The sequence below is a fragment of the Sarcophilus harrisii genome, chromosome 3 (assembly GCF_902635505.1).
Source record: "Sarcophilus harrisii chromosome 3, mSarHar1.11, whole genome shotgun sequence".
NCBI classification, from domain to species: domain Eukaryota; kingdom Metazoa; phylum Chordata; class Mammalia; order Dasyuromorphia; family Dasyuridae; genus Sarcophilus; species Sarcophilus harrisii.
The window spans coordinates 190,743,988-190,758,563 of NC_045428.1; the positions used below are offsets into that span (position 1 = coordinate 190,743,988).

Consider the following 14,576-nt stretch of genomic DNA (forward strand, 5'->3'; position numbering starts at 1 on the left):
TATATTATAAAATAGTAATCGTCAAAACTATTTGGTACTCACTAAGGAATAAAGTAGGGGATCAGTGGAATAGATTAGGTGCAAGAAATGATTATAGTACGCTCGTCTTTGATCAATCCAAAGTCCCCAGTTTTTTGATATGTTACATAGTATTTGACAAAAACTGTTGGGGGAACTAGAAAATAATAGACTAAATAGAAAAAATTGATTACATTGAAACAAAAAGCTTTCATAAAAACAAAACAATGGAACCAAGATTATAGAAACAATCTATATATCAAATGGCTCTGCTAAAAATCTCTTTTCAAATTTATAGAAAACACTCAATTTTATAAGGATACAAGTTATTCCTCAAAAGATAATTTGTCAAAGGCTATTAAAAGAGTTTTCATATGAAAAGAATCAAAATTATCTATAGAAATATTAAAATCTACTGGTCATCCTGCCATCTAGGGGAGGGGGTGGGGGGGTAAGAGGTGAAAAATTGGAACAAGAGGTTTGGCAATTGTTAATGCTGTAAAGTTACCCATGTATATATCCTGTAAATAAAAGGCTATTAAATTAAAAAAAAAAAAAGAAATATGGAGAAGTACTCCAAATCACTTTTGATTAGAGACATGAAAATTAAAACAACTCTCAGATACTTCTTCACAATTATCAAATTGGCCAATCTGACAAAAAAGGAAAGTGACAATTATGTCGGAGGATGTGGGAAAGTTGGGATACATATGCACTGTTGATGGAGTTGCTAATTAAGCCAACTATTCTCGACAGCAATTTGGAGCTATGCTGAAAGAGCTATAAAACTGTGTACTCTTTGATCCAGCAATACCACTAATAGGTCTGTAATCCAAAAAAAATCATAAAAAAGAGAAAAGCATCTACATGTAAAAATATATGTAGATATATTTACAGTAGTCCTTTTCATGGGGGCAATTATTTGAAAATTGAAGGAATGCCTAAAAGTGGGGATGGCTGAATAAGTTATGGTATTTGAATGTAATGGAATACTATTATGCAATAAGAAAATATGGATAGGCAGATTTCAGAAAAAGTAAAAAAAAAAAATGGAAAGATTTGTATGAATTGATGTAAAGTGAAATCAGCAGAACCAGGAAAATTTTGTACAAAATATTACCAGTGTTGTGTGATGATAAACTATGATAGACTCAGATCTCAGTAACACAATGATCCAAGACTATTACCAATTCATATTCATATAAATGATAAACTTTGAATACAGATCAAAGATATTTTTTACTTCATTCTTTGTTGTGTTTTTTTCTTTTGATTTATTTCTTCTTTCACAACCATGACTAATGTGGAAATATGTTTTAAATTGTTTAATAATATATATTTTTTATTTTTAAAATACATGCAAAGATCATTTTCAACATCCACCCTTACAAAATCTTGTGTTCCAAATTTTTCTCCCTTCCTTCTCCCAAACACCCTCTGTTAGACAGCAAAAAATCCAATATAGGTTAAGCATGTACAATTCTGGAAATATGTTTTACCATGATAGCATGTTTTACATGATATATAGCCTATATCAAATTGCTTACTATTTTAGGGAGGGGAGGGAAGATGAAGGGAGGGGAAAAAAAATTCAAACTCGAAATCTTATAAAAATGAATGTGAAAAAATGTTTTGACATTCGATTTTGAGAAAAAAAAATACTGTTAAAAAAAGCAACTTTGAAGGTTTTATTTTCAAGCCTAAATACAATAGTGAAAAAATGGAGAATAGACTAGCTATCCATATCTGAAGACATTTGCAATAAATTGAGAAATTTTAAAAAGGTTTGTTACATCATATTCAGTTTTATAATCAGATTCAGCTTTTAATCATCTGTCCCACACTTAAAATATAGCAAGAAGAAAGCCTCATCTCCATATTATTACTGTTTCCCCTCATTAACATATGCCAATACAAATTTAAATTATGCCACCTACTTTAATTTAACTTCTAATACCTAAAAATATATATTTTAAACCAGAATACACCACAATGATTATTAGTGACATAAGGTTTTCACTTAAAGTGATGAGTTGTCTCAGAAAACATTTTAGAGAAAGTATGAAAAATCCCCTGAATTATAGTGACATAGCATATGAATGTAGTTTGATTCCATCAAGAAAAGAAAACTTGTCCAGGCTTTATGAATCTATAAAATATGTAAAATATCAGTTTTGAAAATGAGAGTCATCCTAAGGGTGGGAGCAAGTTTGGTTTTCTAGCAGGAAATTTTTATAATGGGGGTTGGAGAGAGGAGAAATCTTAGTTTTAGTATTAGGTCCATTTCTCCCCTTTTTGGCAAATAAGGGACATTTCAAGTTTTGAACTTCCCTATCTTCCATTATCTTTCTAAGTATCAAAGCCTTCCATTGTCTGACATTAGTGTCTTCACTGGAAGACAAAGGCAGACATTGCAAATTCACCATGTTTAAGAGAAACTTGTTATCTTAAAAATAGGAGGAAAAGATTTCTACAAATTAGGGGCTATGAATTATTTATTTTCCACATGTGCTTTCTAAGTTTGAGTTTGCCTTTCCTTGGAATCTTATCCAGTTGTAGGAGAACCCATCATAGATGTTGATTTGGTATCATTCTGTCTTACTGTGGTCACCCATTTCTAATATCTATTTCACACTAAATGACTAAATTGATTTTCAACTGATATTTTTGGGTAAGGGTGGATACTCTCAGTGAGGAATCAAGGATTCTCATCCCATTGGAATGCAAATTTCTTTGTATCTCAAATACTTAACCCATAGCAAGTGCTTAAGAAATTCTTATTCGATGACTTAATTCATCCCAACTCCTACTCTTACAATCTAGTCTTCAGAACATATCAGATATATATCTTCTGAGGATTCTAGGAGTCAACCTGAGGAGACAGAACAATTCTGTACTGTCATTAGCCTGAATCCTCACATCAGATATACTAGAACGAAAACAAAATTATTTCACATCACCTTGTCATATTTCTTTTAGCATATATACTATTTTGATTATTTAATCTGTACTGTAAATCCTTTCACTGAGTACCCAGATAGAAATTTACCTATGTCTTTGCTATTAAAAAACAAAACAAAACAAAACAATTGTACTTGCTTTTCAATTCAACATTCTAACCCTCTCCCCTTCCCTAGAAGGCAAGAAAAAACTAAGCCTATTAAAATATGTATAGTATGTTCATGCAAAACAAATTTCTTCATTATTCATTTTTCAAAGAGAAAAGAAAGAAAACGGAAAAAGGAAGACAGGAAGGAAGAAAAAAGAAGGCAGGAAGGAAGGAAGGGCAAAAAGGAAAGAGGTAGGGAGAAAGAAAGAAGTAAAAAGAAAGAGAAAAAAAGGAAGGAAGGAAAAGAAAGAAAAGAAAAAATTAATCTGTGCATGAAGCAAATGATTTTCAGTTTGGAGGTGAATACCATATTTTATCATGGGTTCTTTGAATTTGTGGTTACTCATTGTGATGATAATTACTAAGGTTTTAAGAGTTTATTTTCTTTACAATATTGCTATTGCTATATAGATTGTTCTTTTTTTTATTCTGCTGACTTCACTTTATATTAGTTCATATAAGTGAATCAGGTTTTTTTCTGAAACCATCCTATTCATCATTTTTCACAGCAAAGTTATATTCCATTATATTTATATATCATAACTTTTTCAGTTGTTCCCTAATTGGCACCTCCTCAATTTCCAGTTATTTGCTATCACACACAGAGTTGTTAATATTTTTGTACATATGAATGAGTCCCTTTCTTCTTTCTTTTTTTCTCTAGAGAGTATAAATATAGGAGCAGGATCAAAAAGGCCTTTACCATGCTTGTACTTATCCTTAAAATGAATCTGTCTTCTTTGCCAAAAGGAAGCCTACATCAAATTCTTTATTTTCCATAGTTTTACATTATTATAGATGTGAATCTCAGAATTAATATAATTGAATTGATAATGAAGGTTGCCAAACCACAATCTCTTTTTAGGTAGCATCTTTGACTGATGGTTTGGGGAGTTTGGAAGAATAAGCATTTGCTTGAAGGTTTTAAACCACTTTTCTTTCCTTCTCGCTCAAGTTGCATCCATTATCTTATTTTTCCCCTTCTCTCCCCATATCTCCCCTGAAAAACAAAATTTTAAATATTTTCTTTTCTATCTCCCTTTCCTTTATTACTTCCTCTTTTTTCTTATTCAACTCCAATACTTTTTTTTTTTAATTTAACATGTCAATTTTCATCTGAACACTGAAAATAGACTGAAGTTGGGCCCGAGTAGTAGCTGGGATAAATTCAATTTGTAGTTTAGCCTACAGTTCTAGTACTGATCTTGTATTTTTCTCCTCTTTTCCACATGACTAGTATTACTTATAAATATATAATGGTCTTCCTTATATCTTTCGTCTATCTTTTGATCTGTTTGCATGAGTTGCTGCAACATCTCTTAAAGTGACAATCTACCCTCCCTTCCATTCAGATTGGTTTCTTAATAACATGCTTTTCCAGTATAATTCTTTTACTCATCACAGAAAAAATGCTCATTATAGAACAATTTTAACTATTTCTATTTTAAAATTGAGAAGACTCATATTTTACTCTTCAGAGCATACTTACTTAAAATCATAATAAGTACTTCCATTTACTCGTGTAACTTTTTTGCATTGTGATAAACGAAATAATTATACTTAAAAATGTTTTTTTAAAAAGGTGATCATACATAATATATTTTAGTTAGTTAAACGTGTCCCCATGGTCCCCAAGGAAATGATTATTTATGGAATGAGGTATATGTCAGATGAATTATATATCCATATATATCGATTTTCAAAGGAAAACTCTGTGGATGCCATGTGTAAGACTTGCCATCAGGCCAAAGTAGTTATATTCTTTTCTATGTGAAGATTTTATTTTATCAAAAACAATCTCATAATAGAAGCATATAATTTTAAACTTTCCTTAGGCATAACTATAAAGGAAAAAAGGTTATTGAGGCCCTTGAAACAAATTAAATGAGAAAAATACCATGCTTCAGCTGCTTAGCTCAAAGTCTGAGTTGAACAAAAATAAACATTAGCTATTGTAATTAATTAGCCAAACATTGTTACAAGATGAAAATCTTATAAAATATTCATTTTATTAGATTGTCAAGAATCATCAGTGTCCTTAATCTATATCTCATTTGATAAAAGGATATTTATAATAACTTAAAATATTATTCCCATTTCTAAGATTCCAAACACAATGAACTTCACCTCCAATTAACTCAGTTTTTGTCAATTATTGATGTATTAAAATATAAACCTTATGAAATAAGAAGATTCCAAAGCACCATGGGGATTTAAAAATATATTCAAAAACTCTATTTGGAATGATGTAAGTTAACCTGAAAACATCATTTTGCACACTCAGAAAAGATTCCTAATTTAAAAAAATTAAAATGTGTGTGTTTCCTGGAAATTTAGCTAACCTGGCTCCAAAGGAGCTGCAGCCTGTATATCCATAGTAGACGTATCACCAGGTTCTGTGATGGTAGTTCTCTTCAGGGCCTTCCTTCTTGACTTTTCCCCCCTTTAAGCAGTGTTGGAAATGGGTCTGGAAAAGCATAGGAAAGCTAAATCAAATTTTCCTTAGGGTTTTTTTTTCATACTTTGTTAGTAACTTTGCATCATAAAGATGCACTATGAGATTAAATATTCATTTCCACTAATGACTTTTTCCATATTAAAATAATTTTATCCTCAGAAATTACTAAAATGACACTGTATTAAATTGAATTATAACATATTTGAAAATATTCTGGTGTTTGTTAAATTAGAAGCATGGCTAATACTCCATGCATTATACTCGTATGCTTTTCAAGGTATCATTACCTAATTGAGGATGATGTGTATATACATGAGTGTGCATATAGACACAAAGAAAAATGTCTTATTTCTATAACAAGAATATCTGAGAATTATAAGTCCAACATATAAATGGAAAATATAAACAAAAATGCTCTTATATAGTTTAAAAATATTACTCATTAATGAAAACAAACAGTATAACATTTAAATAACAGAGGATACTAATATAGCACATCATTAAGGCAAACAATTTTAATTATCCCTACATTTGCTGCCACTTGAAACTATCTAGAAATACGTATGGAAATAGTATATATTGAAATATATTATAGGGGAAGAAGAGCATAAGATGTATCTTGTGGCACTTTTCTATTTTATTATGGGTTTAGTATGTACATTAATTTTGATAAATAATGTTGACTAAGTTCAGGCTATTTGTAATTATAATAATTCTCTCTTGTTAAATTTTGAAGGGTAATTTTTTTAATCATTCAAATTTCACTATTTAGGGCATAAAACTTTTATAAAAGTGTTAGTTTAATTTTATAATTTATCTGTTTTAATTTGAAAGTTTATTCTTCACTCAGATTATTTGAAATCATTATTATTTTAGGCTCATCAGTATCTGATAATATTTTCTGCTTAACTCTGAAGACTTTTCAGGTAAATAATTTAAAAATAGGTTCCTTTGTAAAATGATATAGAAAAGAAATTTATTCATATGCACACACAAAATTTAGCATCATCTTATTAGTATGTAATTTGTATAAACACACAATTTGAATTTTCCTAGTTCTGTTTTACAAATTTGGCTTTTGTTTTCCACAAATTTTGATACTAAAACTAATACAAAATCCAGAAGATAAAGTAAGATTTACTTTAATGCAAAATAATGTTCAAGAAAATGGTATTGTGCAGATAAGACTAGAAATCATAACTAAATAATGCTAATTGCTTAAAAAATGTCAAATAAAGTAATTTATCTTAAATTCCAACAAATAAGTAACAAAAATATACTAAATGTTTAATAAATTAATGACAAATATATAGTAAAAGCTAACTGATTATTATGTCTGGAGAAATAATTTCCATCAAAAATAACCTGAACAGTTTAGGGAACCACAAAGGTTTTATAAATTTTCCAACTGTTTACAGAGTAAACATGTAGTTCCATATTACATAATAAGATTTTGGACATTTTTTTTCCTCCCTGAAAATAGTTCATGAGAACATATTAGCTATTTCCAAGTAGAAATGATTTTGATATTTTAATAACAAAATAATCAACAAGCATTTATTATATATTTGTTATTTTCCAGGCATTATGCTAAATAAAGAGAGAAAAAAGAAAATATAGTTCTGACTTTTAAGTTGCTCATGGTCTACTAACAAGAGATAATCTGTAAGCAACTATGCAAAATAATATATACCTAGAATAAACTGAAAATCATTTTAGAAAGAAAGCACTAAATTAAAGAACTTAATAGAAATCAAGAAAGTTAAGAGACAAAAATGGGGAAAAACTAATTTCAGGCTGCAGGTACAGCTTTTGATAATAATGCAGGATGGAAGAGGGAGTACTTGATGTGAGAAACATCAATGAGTAAGAACAAAAAGGTAATAAGGCACTTTAAGAACAAACCTGGGGATAATATACTTGAATCTGGAAGTAACAAAGGAATCACTGAAGTTTATTGAGTCAAAGGTGCCATGGTATGACCTGTTCTTTAGGAATATCACTTTGATAGCTGAGCAAATTATTAAGAGAGATGAGGCAGAATGGCCAAGCAGTGGTCTATTGCAACTGTACACCCAGGAGATGATGGGCAACTGAAACAGAAGACATATAGGAAGACAATCTGAAAAGAAGTATCCAAAAAAAACTTAGAGAAAGAAAGGAGAATATCAAGAAGAAAATGGTCCAGAATATCAAAGAATACGAAGAAGTAAAGAAGGATGAGAATATAGAAAAGGACATTAAATTTGGTAATTAAAAGCTAAAAGATTAGTGACTTTGGAAAGGGCAGTTTCAGGTAAATTATGAGACTGGAAGCCAGACTTCAAGAAATCAAAAAGAGAATGAGAAAAAAAGGAAATTAAAAAAGAACATTTTGTAGACAGCTTGATAAAAGCTATCAAGTGACAGTATGCATCCAAAATAGTATCCTTAATTTTTAAAGAAAATAAGATAATAATATAAAAATTAGAAAACCGGTTGTAGTAAAAGTAGTAGTATTGGTGTTTTACCAGAAGTGACTATGAGAGAAGGCATAAGAAGGGTATAACAAAGTAAAGGACAACTAACAGAAACAAATATAACTTTCCATTTTAGAAATATAGTTTGTTCATAAAAAATTCCATTTGCTATTTAGTTTTGAATTTAAAAAGGACAGAAATAAAAGAGAAAATAAGAGCATAACTTGTGGTTTATCTTGATTTTTATAAGGCTTTTATAAAAATTGTATCAGTTTGTCTTTTGTTAAAAACATCAGGAATCAATATCAAAATGAAAAAATTGAGAATTGGTGAACACACATACACATACACACACACACACCCCTAAATAGGACAAGAAAAAAAAAAGAAAGGAAAAAAAAAACTTTTATTATTCAGCACTTACTATATGGTATATAGTAAGTCTGGCGACACTGTGTTAGTGAGGATTCAAATATAAAGAAAACATTGATGTCTTGGAGGAAATTACATTTAGTAGAGAGGAAACAAACATATATAATTAAAATTATATAGAAAATAGAAAAGTTGTGGAACTTCTAGGGGCAGAATTAAGATGACAGAGTAGAAGTAGCACTATAGATGATATCTACACATATTTCCCTTTAAATAACTTTTTAAAATAACACCTCAAATTGAATCCTGAAGTTTCAGAGTCTACAAAAGTTTGGGACAAGATATTATCCAGCCAAAGACAATTTCAAAAGCCAGAAGGACAGGTTTAGGATGCTGTGGTAGAGAATGGGCTAAAGAATACTTGGTAGCAACTACACACTTACTGATGGATCAAAGTTCCAGAGTCTATGAGAGTATTTGCAGTTCCAAGAGAACAGAGATTCTGTAAATTTAAAATTATCTTAGCAACTACATTACAAAAGGAAAATATATCAGTCTCCAAATTATAACTTGTAAAAAATGTCAAATTTATAGTACATTGATATTCTGTGAATTTATATTTTTAAAACAATAATTTTTTTTAAAAGTCCTTAAAGGCACATATGCTATCTCTGCAGTGACATGAGTCTTATTCTTTGGGCAAAGTCCACTAATTGCTGTCTTTGTCTTTCATCCCCAAAGGCCATATGATGTACTGATATCCATAGTTTTCTGGAGGGGCCTTTTGATTACAAAGAGAACGAAGTCTGTCAAAATCAGACAATGGATTGGGAAATTATTCTGCTAATGGAGTATGAAAAGAAGGGGATTTCAGAAATTAATTTTAGAAAAATAGATTAAATAAAATAAAGTCATAGAGATGGTAAAGAACATGGAAACTCAAATAATAGCATGCAGATTAGTTTGGCAAGTGTTTAAGGGAAAAAATTCGTGGTAAGATTACAAAGACAATGTGGAACTAGATAGTGGAGGACCCTGAATATCAATCTAGAAGGATTGAGGTTTACTTAGGAGGCAAATGTTTTCTCTTGTGTCATCTTCCACACAAATTACTTTTAAAACATATATTGTATACATTCTGTATTTACTTTATGTTTTTAATCCCACTCAAATGTAAACTCCTTAATAGTTTTGATTCTTGATTTTTCTTTTTATTTGCAGGTCTGTTCAGTGCCTTCATTTATATAAGTACTCAACAAATTCTTATTAAGGTTAATTTAATTGAAGCAATAAAGAGAAAGAGAAATTTTAACAGAAGAGTGACATAACCAGATGTATACATGTAAAAAAATATTTTTGCAGTAAAATGAAAGATTCAGTGGAAGAAGAAATATAATCAAGAGGATTGTAAGGTGATTGCCTGCAATCTTCCCAGAAAATTGTAATAAGTTTGTATTAGGATGTATATTAGGAAGAGAGTGAAGGTAAGCAGATACAATATATCAGGTGCTCTTAAACTTTTTTCCACTCATGGCCCTTTTTCACCTGAGAAATTTTTATGAGGTATATAGGTATATAAATAGGTATACAAATCAGACATTCACTGATAAAAAATCATAATTTTATGATCCCCATATTCAGTTTATGACTCTATGGGGTCACAATCCACAGTTTAAGATGCTTTTCAATATATGTGAATCCAACAAATTTAATTAGCTATTTTATAAAAGAGCTGAGCATGAATCCCAAAATTATAAAAAGTGAGACAAGGAGCCAAATGAAAGAACAGAGTCAGGAAGAAGCAAGCTTGTAAGGAAGGATACAAATAAAGCCATTGCTTCTATTTTTAACCTATATCCATTTGCTTATCTCAATAATCAATGTACATAGTAGTCTTGGAGGATTTTTTTGTTTGTTTGATTTTATTTTTGATATTTCTTTTTTTTACTTAATAGCCTTTTATTTACAGATTATATGTATGGGTAACTATACAGCATTAACAATTGCCAAACCTCTTGTTCCAATTTTTCACCTCTTACCCTCCACCCCCTCCCCCAGATGGCAGAATGACCAGTAGATGTTAAATACATTAAAATATAAATTAGATACACAATAAGTATATGTGACCAAACCATTATTTTGCTGTACAAAAAGAATCAGACTCTGAAATATTGTACAATTAGCTTGTCAAGGAAATCAAAAATGCAGGTGGGCATAAATATGGGGATTGGGAATTCAATGTAATGGTTTTTAGTCATCTCCCAGATTTCTTTCTCTAGGCTAGCTGGTTCAGTTCATTACTGCTCCATTGAAATGATTTGGTTGATCTCATTACATGAGGATAGCAGGAGCCATCAGAACTGGTCATCATATAGTATTGTTTTGAAGTATATAATGATCTCCTGGTCACTGCTCTATTTCACTCAGCATCAGTTTGTGTAAGTCTCTCCAGACTTTCTGAAATCATCCTGTTGGTCATTTCTTACAGAACAATAATATTCCATTATATTCATATACCACAATTTATTCAGGCATTCTCCAACTGATGGGCATCCACTCAGTTTCCAGTTTCTAGCCACTACAAAGAGGGCTGCTACAAATATTCGTGCACATACAGGCCCCTTTCCCTTCTTTATGATCTCTTTGGGATATAAGCCCAGTAGTAACACTGCTGGATCAAAGGGTATGCACAGTTTGATAACTTTTTGAGCATAGTTCCAAACTACTCTCCAGAATGGTTGGATTCATTCACAACTCCACCAACAATGCATCAATGTTCCAGTTTTCCCGCATCCCCTCCAACAATCATTATTTTTTCCTGTCATCTTAGCCAATCTGACAGGTGTGTAGTGGTATCTTAGAGTGCTCTTAATTTGCATTTCTCTGATTAATAATGACTTGGAGCATCTTTTCATATGACTAGAAATAGTTTCAATTTCTTCATCTGAGAATGGTCTGTTCATATCCTTTGACCATTTTTCAATTGGAGAAAGGCTTGATTTTTTATAAATTAGAGTTAATTCTCTATATATTTTGGAAATGAGGCCTTTATCAGAACCTTTGACTGTAAAAATATTTTCCCAGTTTATTACTTCCCTTCTAATCTTGTCTGCATTAGTTTTGTTTGTACAAAAACTTTTCAGTTTGGTATAGTTGAAATTTTCTATTTTGTGATCAGTAATGATCTCTAGTTCTTCTTTGGTCATATATTCCTTCCCCTTCCACAGGTCTGAGAGGTAAACTATCCTGTGTTCCTCTAATTTAAATAATTTCATTTTTTATGCCTAGGTCATGAACCCATTTTGACCTTATCTTGGTGTACGGTGGAAAGTGGGGATCAATGCCTAGTTTCTGCCATATTAGTTTCCAATTTTCCCAGCAATTTTTGTCAAATAGTAAGTTCTTATCCCAAAAGCTGGGGTCTTTGGATTTTTCAAAGACTAGGTTGCTATAGTTGTTGACTGCTTTGTCCCTTGAACCTAACCTATTCCACTGATCAACTAATCTATTCCTTAGCCAATACCAAATGGTTTTGGTAACTGCTGCTCTATAATACAATTTTAGATCTGGTACAGCTAAGCCACCTTCATTTGATTTTTTTTTCATTAATTTCCTTGAAATTCTTGACCTTTTGTTTTTCCATATGAATTTTGTTGTTATTTTTTCTAGGTCATTAAAATAGTTTTTTGGGAGTCTGATTGGTATAGCGCTAAATAAATAGATTAGTTTAGATAATGTTGTCATCTTTATTATATTTGCTCACCCTATCCAAGAGCATTTAATATTTTTTTTTTTTGATATTTCAAAGTAAAGTATTAGAACTATGGAATTTTAGAAAGGGAAAGTGTAATGGGCTGAGGTTTGAGCTGATGCACTGAGGTCCCAAGTACATGAGGCTAGGTAGTAACTGGGCTATACTCTATTAATATACATGATTGGATAAAGAATGGTCCCTGCCCACTCTCAGTGCAAGTCCTGATGTGTTGTATAGGAAATGACGATTTTGGTGGGTGGAGGCAGAGAGAGAGACAGGAAGAGAAGCAGGGAGAGATTGGGCTGGGTTCGAGACTCCAAGCTTCTGGTTGTGTGGCTGCTGGTCGAGCTAGCTTCTTGACTCAGCTGCACACATTGCTATCGCCGATTCTCTTCCACCTCCGATCCTTCTTCACTGAGAATAAAGACTGACGATTTTCCCCTAACCTGAATTCCTGTCTCGTGCTGATCTTAAAATACACGATCTTCACATTTGGTGCCTAACGGTGGGAACCAAGGACTGAAGAAGTCTCCGGTGACCAGGAACTTGGGTGAGTATTGTTAATAGACAAATAAGGAACTTATTTTCTTAAAAACTAAACCAGTAATCTTTTTTTTTTTTTGGCTAAAATGGGACAAATGCTAGCTAAAGACTCTCCATCCCCGCCCCCAACCCCACCCAAGAGTGGTGCTATGGAAAGCATGATTAAGCTGACAGAAATACATGGGTTACTTATAACTTGGGAACAGATAGCGAGATTTGTGGGTATATTAAACTGCATCTCCCCTTGGATCGTAGAGGAGGAGCAGATCTCTCGAGATAACTGGTCCAGGGTTGGACAAGAGATGTCCATACATTTCAGAGAATATGGTCCTCATTCAATTTCCATGGAGGCATTTTATTTATACAATGTATTTCAGTTAGCACTAAGAATCCCTAGAAGAAAGAAAAACCCTGGGCTCCTTCCACTCCTCCCTCAAATTAGACCATGATATTAAGGAGGAAGACAATGAAGAGATTAATGACCATATCCCCACAGGGCATGGAGACTTAAGTGAGCAAGGGTGGTGACCTTCCCTCAGGAGGTGGCTTCCAGCCCCACCCCAGGAGCAAGTGATTGACTCTCCTACCAACTCCACCCTCTGGGATGGAGGGAGGAGGGGCAGTGGGGGGCAGTGACAGGACCAATCTTGAGTAGGCTTCAAGAGGGCTTAATGAAGGCCAAAGAAAAGGGTGTGGACATCCGGGAGCTTCAGCCACTTATGTTTCCTGTAATTTCCCAGTCTAATGACTCAGGTCAACAAAGTCAAAGATACGCCCCTTTTAACATAGAAATCATTAAAGATCTTAAAAGGCCTGCACTAGTATGAGGGCTACATCAGCTTATGTATAAGATGCTGTTACAGAATTTGGCTTTCAAGTCTTGACTCTGATGACTGGAAATCTATAGCAAGGGTATGCCTAGAACCTGGACAAAATTACATGTGGCTTTCTGAATATAGTGAGCTCTGCAGGATACAAGCCCAACAAAATAGTCAAAATGCTGTTCATGCTGCGATCACCTATGACCTACTACAAGGTATAGATCCATATGCAGACATCACAGTACAGGTTAATTATTCAGTAGCAGCATATGAGCAAATTGCTGCTAATGCTATCAAAGCATGGGATTCGATTCACAATAAAAATGATAAAGGTGAGGCCTTCACAAAAATAATGCAAGGGCCAGATGAGCCCTTTGCTGACTTTGTGGGACGTTTGCAGACTGCTATCACAAGAACTAATGGGGAAAATCCAACAACAGATGTCTTAATAAGGCAACTTGCTAAGGAAAATGCTAATGAGGTGTGCAGAAGGATTATTCTAGGACTGTGTAAGGATGCTCATTTAGAGGAGTTCATAAGACTCTGTGCCACAGTGGGCACAAATGCCTTTTATAGCCAGACTATGATGCAGACTTCCCAAGATCCCAGCATGGGTAGACAGGGTCCCTTCCGGCAAGGGACTTCTAGAGAGAAACGGCAATGCTTTCAGTGTGGTAAAGTAGGGCATCTGAAAGCTCAATGTTGGTATAGAGGCAGAATGAGAAAACAGGGTGGGAGAACAAGACCCAGTATCCCATGTCCAAAATGCAACAGAGGCTTCCATTGGGCCTCAGAATGTGAGACAGGTTCAGGGAAACGGGATGAGGGCCCAGCCCCAGGCCCCAGGCAAAAACACTTGGGCATGATGGCAGCCAATGGTGCACCCAGAGAGTGCCTAGACGGCCAATACCCCAATATGACCAATCAGCCAGGAAGCCATATGATGGCAGAAAGGGATTACACAATCAATCAGCCAGAAGCAACCTGATGGAAGAAAGGGATTACAATTAGGGAGAATGAGACTTGTATGCAGCTGAGACAA

The 14,576-nt window shown here is 32.9% G+C and overlaps 1 protein-coding gene across 4 annotated transcripts in view; it reads right to left on the minus strand.

The window, feature by feature from the left end:
* The window catches only part of EPHA6 (EPH receptor A6), a 745,715-nt gene that overhangs the window by 586,478 nt on the left and 144,661 nt on the right, over window positions 1–14,576 (minus strand). The window contains exon 2 of one of the 4 annotated variants that reach the window (XM_031958891.1): window positions 5,470–5,594. The exons of the other annotated variants lie outside the window; for them this stretch is intronic. The gene's annotated coding sequence lies outside the window, so the exon portion shown is untranslated. The remainder of the gene's footprint in view (window positions 1–5,469; window positions 5,595–14,576) is intronic. 4 annotated transcript variants of the gene reach the window in all.